Below are 15,061 nucleotides of genomic sequence, written 5' to 3' on the forward strand. Positions count from 1 at the left end.
TCTGTCCCACATGGGGCTCACAATCTAAATAGGAGGTGGAACAGGTATTTAGTCCCCATTTTATAGTCAGAAAACTGAGGCACAGAGAAGTTAAGTGACTTTCCCAAGGTCACACAGCAAGCAATTAGCAGAACCATGTTTTTTCACTCTCAGTTCCATTATCTCTCCACTTAGCTATGCTGTGTATGGCTGGTTTTGAGTACACTGTGTTTGAAAGAAGAAAAATGTGTGTAGAGCAGACAAGGGCAGAGAAACTCAAGAATGACAGCTTACATGCCTCTCAACCCATGCTTGTAGAGCTTCCCTTGTATTCTGTGTTTCTACAAAGATTTAAGTTGGGCTCGAGACTATCACTACAACATTTAAATGTATGAAATTCATTCAGTTCTACATTGTGTTAGTTATGTTCTCGATTGAAACCTTTGATGAAACTTCTGCTGTCGTATTGTGTGTCCCAACTGGTGTTGCATACATGCACAGAAGTGTTTCTTCTGATGCTACACTGCAGACAAACATAGACTGTAGGAAGAACATCCCAGACTAATGTCCCAGACTGAGCACCTGCCCCCTTATCCTCTGCTCCTACTCCCCTCCCCATCACTCCACTCCCTCCCTCTGCCCTACCCCCTTCCTCTCCCTACAGCACTTGTGTATATTTGTACATATTTATTACTCTATTAATTTTATTAATGATGTGTATTTACCTATAATTCTATTTTTTTGATGGTATTGACACCTGTCCACTTGTTTTGTTTTGCTTTCTGTCTCCCCCTTCTAGACTGTGAGCCCATTCTTGGGTAGGGACTGTCTCTATATGTTGCTGAATTGTACTTTCCAATCATTTAGTACAGTGCTCTGCACACAGTAAGCGCTCAACAAATATGACTGAATGAAAAGTAATGATGTGAACTAAGTTGGAATATTTCATACAAAAAATAAATCTATGTCAAGATAAACCAGGACAATTAGTATATATTAATAATACCACCAATAATAGTACTAATAATAATATTTGTGATATTTGTTAAACACCTACTACACGCCAAGCACTGTATTAAGCACTAAGGTAGATTCAAGATGATCTGGTAGGAAACAGTCCCTGTTCCAAATAGAGTTCACAGTCTAAAAGAGAGGGAACAGGTATTTAATCCTGTTTTACAGTTGAGGAAACAGATACGGAGAAGTGAAGTGATTTGGGTTCAAATCCCGGTTCTGCCATTTGTCTGCTGTATGATCCTGGGTGAGTCACTTTGCTTTTCTGTGTTTCAGTTACCTCATATGAAAAATGGGGATTAAAACTATGAGGCCTAAGTAGGACATGGACCGTGTCCAACTTGATTAGCTTGAATCTACCCCAGTACTTATTATAGTACCTGGAACACAGTAAGTGCTTAAAAAGTACTGCTTAAAAAAAATAGAGTGCAAAATGGAGCTTTGTCCTGGATGAGCTACCTGGACTCTCTCTACTCTACCCTCATTGGTGCCTTAATCACACCTTGGATAATAATAATAATAATAATAATAATAATAATAATGGTATTTGTTAAGCACTTAATATGTGCCAAGCACTGTTCTGGGAGCTGGAGTAGATACAAAGTAATCAGGTTGCCCCAATGTGGGGCTCATAGTCTTAATCCCCATTTTACAGATGAGGTGACTGAGGCACAGAGAAGTTAAGTGACTTACCCAAAGTCACAAAGCTGACAAGTGGCAGAGCCGGCATTAGAACCCATGACCTCTGACTCCCAAGCCAGTGCTCTTTCCACTAAGCCACACTTCTTCTCAGTATGTTTGGGTGTGCACATACGCTTGGGTATAAGATATATATATATATATATACTGCAACAGCCAACTGAGCACAGGACATTTCCTCAGAAGCCCAGTGCAAAACAGAATTGCACCTCACTAGGGATGTGTCTGCTTACAACTTTTGACCTACATACACAGTGATAACTAAGGACCAAATTCTGAAAATAGAACTCATGCTTTTTCCAAAACAAAGAATAATAATAGTAATAATTGTATTTGTTAAGCACTTACTGTGTGCCAGGCAATGTACTAAGCACTGGGGTGGATACAATCAAATCAGGTTGGACATGGCCCTGTCCCACATGGAGCTCACAGTCTCAATCCCCATTTTAGAGCTGAGGTAACTGAGGTACAGAAAGTTAAGTGACTTGCCCAAGGTCACAAATGGTGGAGCTGGGATTAGAACCCATGACCTTCTGACTCCCACGCCAATGTTCTATCCATTATGCCATGCTGTTTCAAACCTTTTTACAGTTGTACATTGATTGATTTATAAATGCTCCTGAGTCCACTCTGCAGTGTGTCTCTTCCCTCAGACCTGACCTCCATTCTTCTAGACTGTGAGCCCACTATTGAGTAGGGACCGTCTCTATATGTTGCCAACTTGCACTTCCCAAGCGCTTAGTACAGTGCTCTGCACCCAGTAAGCACTCAATAAATATGATTGATTGATTGATTGATTGATTGATTAGGCCTCACATGTCTCCCCATCTCCTCTCTTCCCTGGACTCTCTCCTTAATCTTTCCATTTTAGCCTGCGGCCATCCACTACCCAGGCCGCTCAGGGAATGATGATTATTTCATCACATCCCTCTTTCAAGATATGCAACCTTACCAAGCCTCCCTCACCTTATTTTCCCCTTTCCCAGCCACAATCCGAGCCTACCCATAAACCTGTGATGAGGAACAGGGAAGGCTAGATAAGAAAGCAGTGGGTGAAAATTTTGATTTTTGCATTTAAGAATCCCTGGTTTACAAATCAAGCTTTATCACAAATGATTTTAACGTGGCTCTGCGAATTCGCCTCTCAACCTTGAATACAGGTTTAAGTGGAGAGATCGTGGCTTTGGGAATGAAAGATCCCTAGAGTCCAGCCCCAGTTCTGCAAGTATTAGATGTCTTCTGACGCTCCCCCTCTCCATCCCCCCCCACCTCGTCCCCCTCTCCATCCCCCCATCTTACCTCCTTCCCTTCCCCACAGCACCTGTATATATGTATATATGGTTGTACATATTTATTACTCTATTTATTTATTTATTTTACTTGTACATATCTATCCTATTTATTTTATTTTGTTGGTATGTTTGGTTTTGTTCTCTGTCTCCCCCTTTTAGACTGTGAGCCCCCTGTTGGGTAGGGACTGTCTCTATGTGTTGCCAATTTGTGCTTCCCAAGCGCTTAGTACAGTGCTCTGCACATAGTAAGCGCTCAATAAATACGATTGATGATGATGATGATGATGATGGTGTAAGTTTCTGAGTGAAGAACTACGTAGAGTATTCTGTGCCATGGGTCAGCCCAGTAGGAACCTTGAAAAACAGTTGGCTAATGTGGCTGGTTAACAAGGCTATGGTTACTACGAGAAGCAGCATGGCTTAGTGGAAAGAGCATGGGCTTTGGAGTCAGAGGTCATAGGTTCGAATCCTGGCTCGGCCACTTAGCTGGGTGACTTTGGGCAAGTCACTTAACTTCTCTGTGCCTCCATTACCTCATCTGTAAAATGGGGACTGAGACTGTGGGACAACCTGATAACCTTGTATCTACACCAGCACTTAGAACAGTGCTTTGTACATAGTACGCGCTTAACAAATACCATTATTATTATTATTATTACTAAGGCATCCCCTCTAGATTGTAAGCTTCTGGTGGGCGGGGGATGTGCCTACCAACTCTGTGGTATTGACTCTCCCAAGTGCTTAGTATAGTGCTCTGCACACAGTAAGCACTCAATGAAAGCCACTGATTGATTGTGTTGTGGTATGAAGGGCCAGCATTGGCACTATGCATGGTCCCTTCAGCCATAAATAAGCTCTGCCTATAAAAAAATTACCGTGCACTTTGCAATGTGAACTACCCCTGCCCACCTACTTATTTGTTTCACCCTCTGCCCCAGAGGGGACACAATCGATGGGAATGAAAGTGTGCAGGTGGTGCTGCACAAACAATTATCACTACAATCAATTCCTTTGCAAAGGTTCTCGAGCCTTGGTCTGAAACTCATCCATCATTCTCGATGGAATACTCCATCATCAGTCTTCACTAGTAGGACTGGTCAATGACCGATAATTATTCAGCTATTTGAACAATTCTGAGTCAGGATCAAAGGCAAAGTTGCAAAATTCAGAAAAAATAGAAAATTAACAAAATGAACACCAAAGCTATATAACCTCAGCCTAGAGCAGGTGGATTGGACATACCCCACTGTTTGACAGCACCCTACTATTTTTAAAACACTTGGAATCATTATAAGGGACATTTTGTTTGACTGGAATGAACTGTTTCTGAAAAAGATCTCCATGGGTACAAGCTTTTATAAGCAATATGTTTTCTTCTCATTCCAGTATTTTGAGTACAAATACAGGACTTGCAAATGGTAAAGAGGGATATAGGAAAGGACAAAAATACAATATTTTCAACACAGCCAGATTTCCTTAATGAAATGCAATAAGAATCCCAGGCTTGGATCATTGTTTTCCCACCTTCACACCACTCCCCTCACATATTTGTTAAATGTTCACTATGCTTATTGCTGCTGAAATGACTAGGCACTCCTGATTAAACTAAAATGTAACTTAAACAAGAATAATTATCTCTATTCCTTCTTCTTCCATGATAGTTATAAGATCTGTCATTTCCACACCATCCCTACAGGAAAACCCTTCTTCTAGGTTCTGGTCAGAACTGTTTTGCTCCAGAAGACATTTGTTATTTTCCAGGTGGTCCATGAGGCAGTCCCCAGTTTTCAGGAAGATGAGGTCAAGCAGCCATGGTTTTCTGCCAAGATCCTCATCTACATGGCTTTCTAGCCACATTATGATTGATATTACTTAGAAAGTCACCAATTCCAGTGGTTTGGGGAACTTTTCCAGCTTAGTGGTCAGAGATTATCTAAATATGACTCCTCTGGTCATCTCATGCCTAGACTACTGGAATCCATTCTTAAATAATTATTGTAATAATAAGAAAAATATCATCAGCAATGGTATTTATTGAGTGCTTGCTGTGTGCAAGCACTGTACAAAGAACTTGATAATACCACAATAACAATATCATTATTATCTTGGTATTGATTAAGCACTTAAATGCCAAGCACTGTACTCCACTGTACTGTGGAGTAGAAGTAAGTTAATCATGTTGGACATAGTCCCTCTCCCAAATGGGGTTCATAGTCTAGGAGGGAAGGAAAGCAGGGTATTTAATCCCTACATTACAGATGACGAAACTGGGCCACAAAGAAGTTAAGCGACTTACCCAAAATTACCTAGCAAACAAGTGACAAAGCCAGAATTAGAAAACCCAGGTCTTCTGACTCCCAAGCCCATACTTTTTCCACTATGCCATACTACCCTTCCTGATAATTGTATGGATTTCTATCTGGCCCCTAACACTTCTCTCCCAGATTTCATTCTGAGCTGGCTCTCTCCTAAGGATGCAGGATATTGGTTGGTGAGCCTCTCCCATTACATACATAGCAGTTTCTGAAAGTCAACCTACATCCCTGCTGCATTAACAGAGTCCTGAATAAATTAGATTAAAAGCTAAACTACTTATAGCATCGACAAAAATTCCTGTGTCAAGAATTCATAGATTCTGGGAATTTGAATAATACCATGCATAATACCATTCCCCCAAATGACTCATTTTGCCACAGTAGTGAGTTTGTGTTTTTTTCATTTAGGACCGTTTATTTATTCTCAAGATTATATGGTTGGGATGAGTTTCCAAGCCATTTCCTTCTTATTCAAAATCTCAGTCAAATTTGTCCTACCCAGGGACAGGGTTGAATGATGATCTAGCCCAGACTTCCTCAATACATTATACAAATACTGTATAACCACATTCAGCTAGTGCTGGAAGGTAAAGGCTGTAACTGAGCAATTCCAGAAGGACATTTCTGTTAGAAAAATCAAATCCATAACTTACATTGCTTAGCAGAATACAGTTACAAGTTCACTCTTGTGCTTGGTGAAGAGAATGATTGTGAAGGGGTTTTTGATGTCAACAGAGACAGAATATTAATTATTAAAGGCATACCCCATGATGCAGCGGTGGTATCTTCCTAGAAGATGTAGGAATATTGTGAATTGTTGCAACATGGGGTATATTCTCCCATTGGCTTACATGACATACAACCAGTAGTTCCTATTGACAATGCAGAGCTAAAAGCGGTGACAGCATTCTGGTACCTAGGCAGCAAGTACCTAATGATACAATGATAGAAAGGGAAGTAGAAAATGGAATCAAGACTGCTTGAAGACTGTCAAACAGAGTGTGGCAGCAGCATGGTAACACGCTTCAGACAAAACTAAAAGTGTGCAGCTCTGTAGTGTTGACCAACCCTCACTACAACTGTGAGATCTGGACACCACATGGCACCATATTCAGCTCTTCGAGCAGTTCCCTGGCAGTATTTATGAGTCATACTTAATATTAAATGACAAGTCAAGAACATGAACAATGAAGTTCTGGCATATAGTCAAGCTCCTACCACTGAAGTTATGTTCATCCCAACACAGCTACACTGAGTGGGACATCTGAGGAGAATGAGTGACAGCATGGTACCCAAGAACTGGAGTACAAAGAACCAAAATTAGGAAAGCTAAAGCAAGGATAGTGTAGGAAATGTTTTAAAAATTATTGTTTTAATAATGTTTTAATAATAAAACAAAGTTTCAGACAATGCTGTATAGTGTACAGCTATCAAGAAAGGAGTGGCTCTTCTCAAGGAAAAGAATGAGAGATAAGGAAGTAAAAAAAGAAAACAAAGGTAGGTTCTGAAAACATCTAACATGACACAGTAACTAGGGGTTGGCTTTTTGTGTGGACAATATCTCCAAGACTCTGCATCTTGCACTGGCCTTTTCAGCCACATGTGCACTTATAGGTGAATTCCACTATCAATGAATGTCTTCTCTGAATGTGAAGGGCAGCTATATACTGCAGAGGTAGGCTACTTACTGTATTTCTCATGCTGGCCACTTCTTTTGGCTACTTCTATGCTAGGGAAATAAAGCTGGTGTTAATGCAGCTCTGACCTTCCTTCACCATACCTGCTGAGAAAAAAGGGAGAGAAAGCTACATTCAAGGCATCATTTCTTCAACCTTCAGGTTTAAAAATGAGCCAGAGACTCAAGAGAAGGGGCACTGAGGCCCTCCAGAAATCCTATCTCAGGAGCAGGGAAAGAGAATGACATACAGTCATGGGGAGTGTCACCTTTGCTTTAAGATAATCACCAAATCTTTGGTATGGATACCGAAGCCAAAGACGGTATTTAGAACAACCTCCCTCATATAGTTCCAACTTCCTTCAAAATGCACTTCTTGGAAAAGCCTTTTTGGACATCTGACTGATTATAAGTTATGAGTACAAGATTACCTCATCTTTCCAACCAATTGTCCTCCATTTTACCCCTAAGATGCAAAACAGAAATGGCAAAAACATGAATATGACCAGTCATATTAGGCAGCTCTTTCTGAAGAGACACATAAAATAGGTCAGATTTTTAAAAATAATTTAAAATTCAATATCAATAAATTTTAAAATGAAAAAAGATTTTGAGCAGTAGAGAAGGAAAAGAAGAAAAATCAAAGTATCTAAGACATTCATTTGCCAAAAAAACCCCACTGCTTCTTAGCAATCAGTCAATGGTATTTATTGAACAATCGCTGCATGCAGAGTGCAATAGTCTGTAAATTCATTATGAGCAGGAAATGTATCTGTTATATTGTTATACTGTACTCTCCCAAGAGCTTAGTACAGTGCTCTGCACTCAGTAAGCACTCAATAAATATGATTGAATAAATACAATTGGCTGACTGTATTAAGTACTTGGGGGAACATAATACAACAGAGTTGGTAGACAAGTTCCTTGCCCATAAAGAGCTTACTTCTAGAAAAGCCAGTTAAGATTGTAGCAAGTGGAAGAAGTCCTTTAAGATGTGATGGGAGAAATGGGGAATGGAGAATGTTTTTACGGAAAACTTTAGGAAAACATGAGATTTGGAAAGGTCTTAGAATAACTGATGAAGCTTTGGACTAAGCAGAGGAGTAAAGGTGAAAACTGGTCTTCTACAACCTGAACTTTTCTTTTTCTGTTATGGGGAGGCATCTAAAACAACCACTACCAAAGACCACATGCTACTTAGTATCAGGGAGAGTTGACTTCCAAGGAAATCAGGTCAGAAACACTGTTACAATGCCCAACTGTTAGACTGCTAATATTATTATTATTAATAATAATACTAATGATGGCATTTATTGAATGCTTACTATGTGCAAAGCACCATTCTAAGCCCTTGGGAAGTTACAAGGTGATCAGATTGTCCAATGGGGGGCTCACTGTCTTAACCCCCATTTTACAGCTGAGGTAACTGAGGCACAGAGAAATGAAGTGACTTGCCCAAAGTCACACAGCTGACAATTGGCGGAGCTGGGATTTGAACCCAAGACCTCAGACTCCCAAGCCCATGCTCTTTCCACTAAGTCAGGCTGCTTCTAATTATTATTCTAACATGAATAATTAGTTCTAGACTTTTAGTCTCCTGTTGAAGAATCCAGACATAAAAGTCCATTTTAGGATGGAAATGATTTAAGGAAAGAGGAAGTGGAGAAAAGAACACTCATGATGTGGAAATTTTGGGAAATGTCTTGTATTCATTTTTATTCTCTTACCTTTCTGCTTCTCACGTTTGTTTTTTTTTTCCTTTAAATGACAGCACTCACAAAATATGAAGTTAACACTGGGAAAAAATATGACCTATTAGGAAGAGTGTAGCTTGGTAGTCAGAGGACCTGCAATCTTATCTCAGCTCTGCCACTTGCCTGCTGTGTGACCTTGGACAAAGTCACTTAACTTCTCTGTGCCTCAGTTTCCTCATATATAAAAAGTGGATTAAATATCTGTTCTCCCTCCTAATTAGATTGCAAATTCACTGTGGGACAGGGACTGTGCTTGACCTGATTATCTTGAATTCATCCTAGCATTTAGTATGGTCCTTTACACATAATAAGCACATCACAAATACCACAATTATTAACATTTATGAATCCAACCTTTAAAACAGGGCTTTCTCTACCATCTGTCCTGCATTTAAAAACAAGTTTAGCTTTTTCTATTGCAAATAAAAACAATTACCTTAAATTATGGAATCGTAAATTGTCTAGAGCATTTTTTAAAAGGGAAGAAGCAGAAATACAGTTCCAGAAATTACACTAAACAGTTCACATTTGTTCATGAACATGAATTGTGGATTGCCTCTGCTATTGCTTTGTCAAAGCTGATGCTGTATCCAAGATGATCCACTGAAATAAACGTCCCAATTAATCAAACAAGCCCTCTGTCTCTGAAACAATAAATCCGAGGTGACGTTCAAACATTTAGACCCGCTACACTGATTCCAGCATCCTAAAATGATTATGACCCAGAAGCACCACGGAAAAAGTACTGTATATTCTGGGCAGTGGTATACAACTCATGAAAGTTGGAGGGTTCTGGGATTCGTTAGAAGAATTTTAAGTACTCAAATTCATATGCTCATCGGGACCAATTCATGTCACACTCTGTGTAGTCTTACATAATCTCTGAACAGATGGGCTTTAGCAGGGATTCTGTACAGACATAAATGATTTTTAAAATGAAATGGGCCAGGGAAAGGCATACCGGGCTCAGTTTTCAAAGCACAGCAGAGGGAAAACTAATTTGCCCAACTCCCATTATTTGCTCAGCTGCTTTTGTGTGCACTTCTTCCATCCGGTGCTCGGGAAATCTATCTCCCAGTCTCAGGACCAAGCAGGATAGCTGAAAGGCTCTTGGTCATGTTCTTTCTTCTTTCTCAGTCTCCAAATCGCAGTCGTCTGTCAGGAGAAATCTTGATTTTCCTGAACCAAGTCCAGTAGACTCAAAAGAAACAACCAAGTCAAACTAGTTTAATAATGTGTGAAATTCAGGCAAGTCAATTAAATCTATTCAAAACCTTTCATTACAGTAAAATTGAATGGTTTCAGAGACAACAGCTAAATGTACACAAATTTGTCATTTAAAGCCTTTTCCTGGCTCAGACAACCTGCTTTGTTCTGCTCAGTAATTACTAAGTACTTTGCACACAAAAAAAAAGGTGAACTTTCCTACAGCTAGGCTGGTGCTTTTATTTATTTATTTCACTACTTAGAAAGGAGAAAGCCACATGAGCTACAGCGTCTGTGGGAGAAAAGCGGGTACGGAATGTGGGCTGGTCGAGGAATCAAATGAGCTGAAGGAGAATGAAAGGAGAGTGAAGCTGTAACAAGCCCAAAGGAGGTCAGTGAAAGCTGGCTTGCAATCCTACTCCCGTCTACATGAGACTACCGCTTTTACACAGCCAATAATGGCTCAGAGAAAATGGAATTCAAAAGGTGGAGTTTTAAATCCTAGCTAGAGTGGAAACTAAATATCAGTCTCATTGCTTTCCTCCAGCTATATAGCTGCAGTAATCCCTAAAGAAAATGATCATGAGAAAATAGTATAAAGTGTTGCAGTTGTATTTCCCCAAGGAATTCAAAGTGCTTTCTAGATTTTCTTTACTTTTCACCAAATTCATTATGAATCTCATTTCGTAGAGGGAAGGAGAGGTTTTCTTATCCCCATTTTACAAATGAGCAAGTATGTATGTGGACTGAATCCCATTGTTTCACTATCAGTCACGCGTGTAGGATAATAACGTTCTGTGTTCTGGAAACAATTTGCTATGCACGAGGCAGATCATGGTAATGTATGTCTGTAAGGGATGAAGAATAAGATTATCTCCAGATTAAAATGCCCACTGTCTCTGCTGTTAAACAACATTAAGAGGATTACTGGCATCCCTGGTTAGAGAATGAGCATCTTGCCATTGGCACTAATAGATGCATATTGAAGATAATGGGAAGGAAATGTTCTCTTTGCACACTCCATCACCTCCCTTTCCTCCTCCCACCAATCCCTTCACTCTTTGGAAACATCTGAGCTCAAGAGCTTCAAAGGTCTTTCCCTGAAATGAGGCCCAGAAGAAGATCTTTCTGGCTTTTTTCTCTTTTAATGATGCCCACAATCCTCAGATGGCCATAGGACTCCACCGGGTACTGGCTGTCAACCCCCATCACAGATCCCATGTCTCTGTTCCCCGTATGCCCTAGGCACCACCACTCGTTTAAATAATAATAATAATAATGGTACTTAAGTGCTTACTATGTGTCAGGCACTGTACTAAGCACGGCAGTGGATACAAGCAAATCGAGTTGGAAACAGTCCCTGTCCCACGTGGGGCTCACAGTCTCAATCCCCATTTTACAGATGAGGTAACTGAGGCACAGAGAAGTGATGTGACTTTCCCGAGGTCACACAGCAGCCAAGTGGCAGAGCCGGAATTAGAACCCATAACCCTCTGACTCATAGGTCGGTGCTCTATCCACTATGCCATGCTGCTTCTTAAACCTCTGCTGAGGGTACACCGGGTTGCTCTCTCCACCAGATAGTCGTGCGACTCCTCCGGATGAGCTGCCACCCCTCATCGTGTCTCCTAGGGCCCTCGGTGTCCTCTTCTACCGGCTCTCCTCCATCCAACCTGGCCTGCTTCCCATCACCCTGGCTGGATGGGGAAAAGAAGCTGCAGCATAGTCCCACTTCCAAAAACCTTAGGAAGATTGTGGCGGCTGCTGTCGTGGCATTCACTGTGACTGTGGTTGGGATGGTTGGACTCTGGGCTGCAAGGAACCCGAAATTCAGACCTTTAACTATATCTTTCTGTTTTCTTAGTATTTCTACTCTCCTTATGTACCTGTCTCCAGTCCCCCCTTCCAATTTTTCATATCAAATTGTGAACCCCTCAAAGAATACAGATCGTATCTAATTCCCACCTGTGTTTTCTTCTAACAGTGCCTGCACACAGTAAGCTTAATGCATACTATTAATAATAATAATAATTGTGTCATCTGTTAAGCACTTACTATGTGCCATGCACTATTTTAAGCCCTGGGGTGATTGCAAGCAAATCAGATTGGATACAGTTTCTTGTCCCAAGTGGGGCTCACAATCTTAATCCCCATTTTACAGATGCGGTAACTGAGGCACAGAGAAGTTAAATTATTTGCCCAAGGTAACACAGCAGACAAGTGGCAGAGCTGGAATTAGAACCCAGACTCTTCTGATTCCCAGGCCCGTGTTCTATCCACTAGGCCACAGTGGCATTTATTAATCAGTGTTTATTAATCAATCATTAAATGGTATTCATTGATTGATTTCTACGTACAGAACACTATTCTAAGCACATGGGAGAAACAATAAAACAAAGTTTTTTTTTTTTTCTAGTGGTATTTGTTAAGTGTTTACTATGTGCCAGGCACTACACTAAGTGCTGGAAGAAATACAAGCTACTCAGATTGGACACAGTCCATGTCTCACATGGAGCTCACAGTCTTAATTCCCATTTTACAGATGAGATAACTGAGGCATCGAGAAGTTAAATGACTTGCCTAAAGTCGCACAGCAGGTGAGTGGCGGAGCTGGGATTAGGACAGAATTGGTAGACATGTTCCTTGCCCACAAGGACCTTACAGTCTAAAGGGGGAGACTGACATTAATATAAATATATTACAGATATGCTTGTAAGTGCTGTGGTGCTGAAGTTTAGGTGAATTCCAGGTGCCCAAAGGGCATTCCATTTCTCAACATGGACTAGTGGATAGAGCATTGGTCTGGGAGTCAAAGGGACCTGGGTTCTAATCCCAGCTCTGCCATGTCTGCTGTGTGACTTTGGGCAAGTTACTTAACTTCTCTGGGCCTCAGTTAACTTATCTGTAAAATGGGGTTTAAGATAGTGAGCCCCAAGTGGGACAGGGAGTGTCTCCAACCTGATTAGCTTGTATTCACTCATTCATTCAATCGTATTTATTGAGCACTTACTGTGTACAGAGCACTGTACTAAGCACTTGGGAAGTCCAAGTTGGCAACATATAGAGACAGTCCCTACCCAACAACGGACTCACTCCAGCACTCAGTACAGTACCTGACACATAGTAAGTGCTTAACAAATACCATATGTATACAAAAAATATCCTTCTACACTTCTGCGTTTTGTTCTCTCCATATACTTGTCCCTATTTATTTCTCTCTCTGCCCTTCCTGATGCTTCTGCTCATTTCCTCTTTTCATTGATCACTTGATGATTTTGCCTTTCCCTCTTGCTATAATTCTGTGTCCTTCTCCTATTCTTGTATACTCACATTTCCTGTTCCTCTCTACCTACCTCCCTTCCTCTCTTCCTTTTTTTTCCTGCTCTGCTTTGCTCACCTCTCTTTCTCTCTCCATCTCCCCTGCCCTCACAGTACACACTTGGCCTTGTACCATGCAACATATGGTCTCAGGAAGGCCTCTGTTTAAATCCTCCAGGACCTCTGAAGCTTGTATTACTGAAGTTCATCATCTTTTCCTTGACACTTTTCCTAACAGGCTGAAACAACATTTTCTTTTGATTCTCCTTGTGCCTACTTTTATAAAGAATCTGACTTATGGGCTTTTTGATCACTCCTATTTTTCGACTGAACTAGACCGTTCATCATTATTGCAATGGAAACTTCCACCTGTATCAATATATAAATTATCCTCCTGACTTGTTACAATTGTCTAGGAAAGCAATATCACAACAGAGAGACTTGGGTCAAGGGCAGTTGGAGAACTCATATGTAAACACAGACTGGGGTTTCCTGTGTAGTAGCTAGTAGCAAATCAGAATAACAGAAACAATGCCATTATTAGATCAGATCAATGCATCACCCAGCTTGTCCTGCCTGTGGCACTGGAAACAGGATGGGAAGTTAGGAGCCAATGAAAAATGTAGAGGGCTAAAATTCTAGAGAAGAAAATTAAAATGCTCTGAGCAACAGATCAAGCCAACTGATCTCTATTTCTGGTTCAGACACCGAGAATTCTTACAGAAGCAAACGTAGAATGGTCACCTTTAAAGCATCATAATATAGAGTGCTACGAAAACTCCCGCAGATATAATTCTCCACCTCAGTCTCATTCTTTCTGATTAGGAAGACTGGAATATCCATTTCACCCTTCCCCGAACAAGCAGAATTGGTGGGGTTTCAATCACTCAGGAATGGGATTGCTTATGTACACCAGCCTCCACTGCATTATTATCGCAGCTCTAAAAAAAAAGCACTCTAATATCCTGAAGTAGTAAACATGCCTCCCTAATATCTATTTCATCCCAAGGGAGAGTAGAGTCCAAGGTCCTTGGATCCATGCTGCCTCCCACTTCTTCCTTGATCTGAGGTAACCATACTGGAGTCTGGTGCTCAATGGATATGTCTGTCTACAACGAGATTGGCACTTCCTTCCATTTGCGTTGATTCACCGAATAAAGTTGAGGGCATTGTAATTTGAAGAATGGCTATGTCATCGATATCTGACGTCAGGAGCGAAAAATTGCCAGCCACACCTAACTCTGGGAAAAGCCAAATGAAAAAGGTGTGGCTCATACACACTGCCTTTTCGTCTCCAACCCAGATTTCCTTTTAAATCCCAGTGTGACACTATGAGCTCAGATGTAATTAGATGTCCATTAGCACTGTGAGTGGCTTCATCTTGGCAATGGTGTTCTCTAATTCACAGAGCTCTATTGTGCACACTCAACATTGGACTATGACTTCCTGAGTGGCATGATATCAACTTGCTGATGGAACTCAACTCCAAGGGACTGAGCTGGGATTAGAACTCAGGTCCTTTGAATACCAGGCCTGTGCTCTTTCCATTCAGCCACTCTACTTCATAATCAATCAATGGTATTTACTGAGCACTTGCAGTGTGCAGAGAACTGTATTAAGTGCTTGGGAAGAGTACAATCTAAAAGAATTAGTAAGCGCGTTCCCTACTCACAAAGAACTTATGGTCTAGAGGGGAAGTCTAATATGTTTAACAGAAACACATGGTGGGAGGGAAAACAGGCACTGAATCCCCATTTTGCAGATGAGGGAACGGAGGACTGGAGAAGTTTGGTGCCCTGCCCAGGCTCA

This window comes from Tachyglossus aculeatus, chromosome 3 (assembly GCF_015852505.1).
Source record: "Tachyglossus aculeatus isolate mTacAcu1 chromosome 3, mTacAcu1.pri, whole genome shotgun sequence".
NCBI lineage: Eukaryota > Metazoa > Chordata > Mammalia > Monotremata > Tachyglossidae > Tachyglossus > Tachyglossus aculeatus.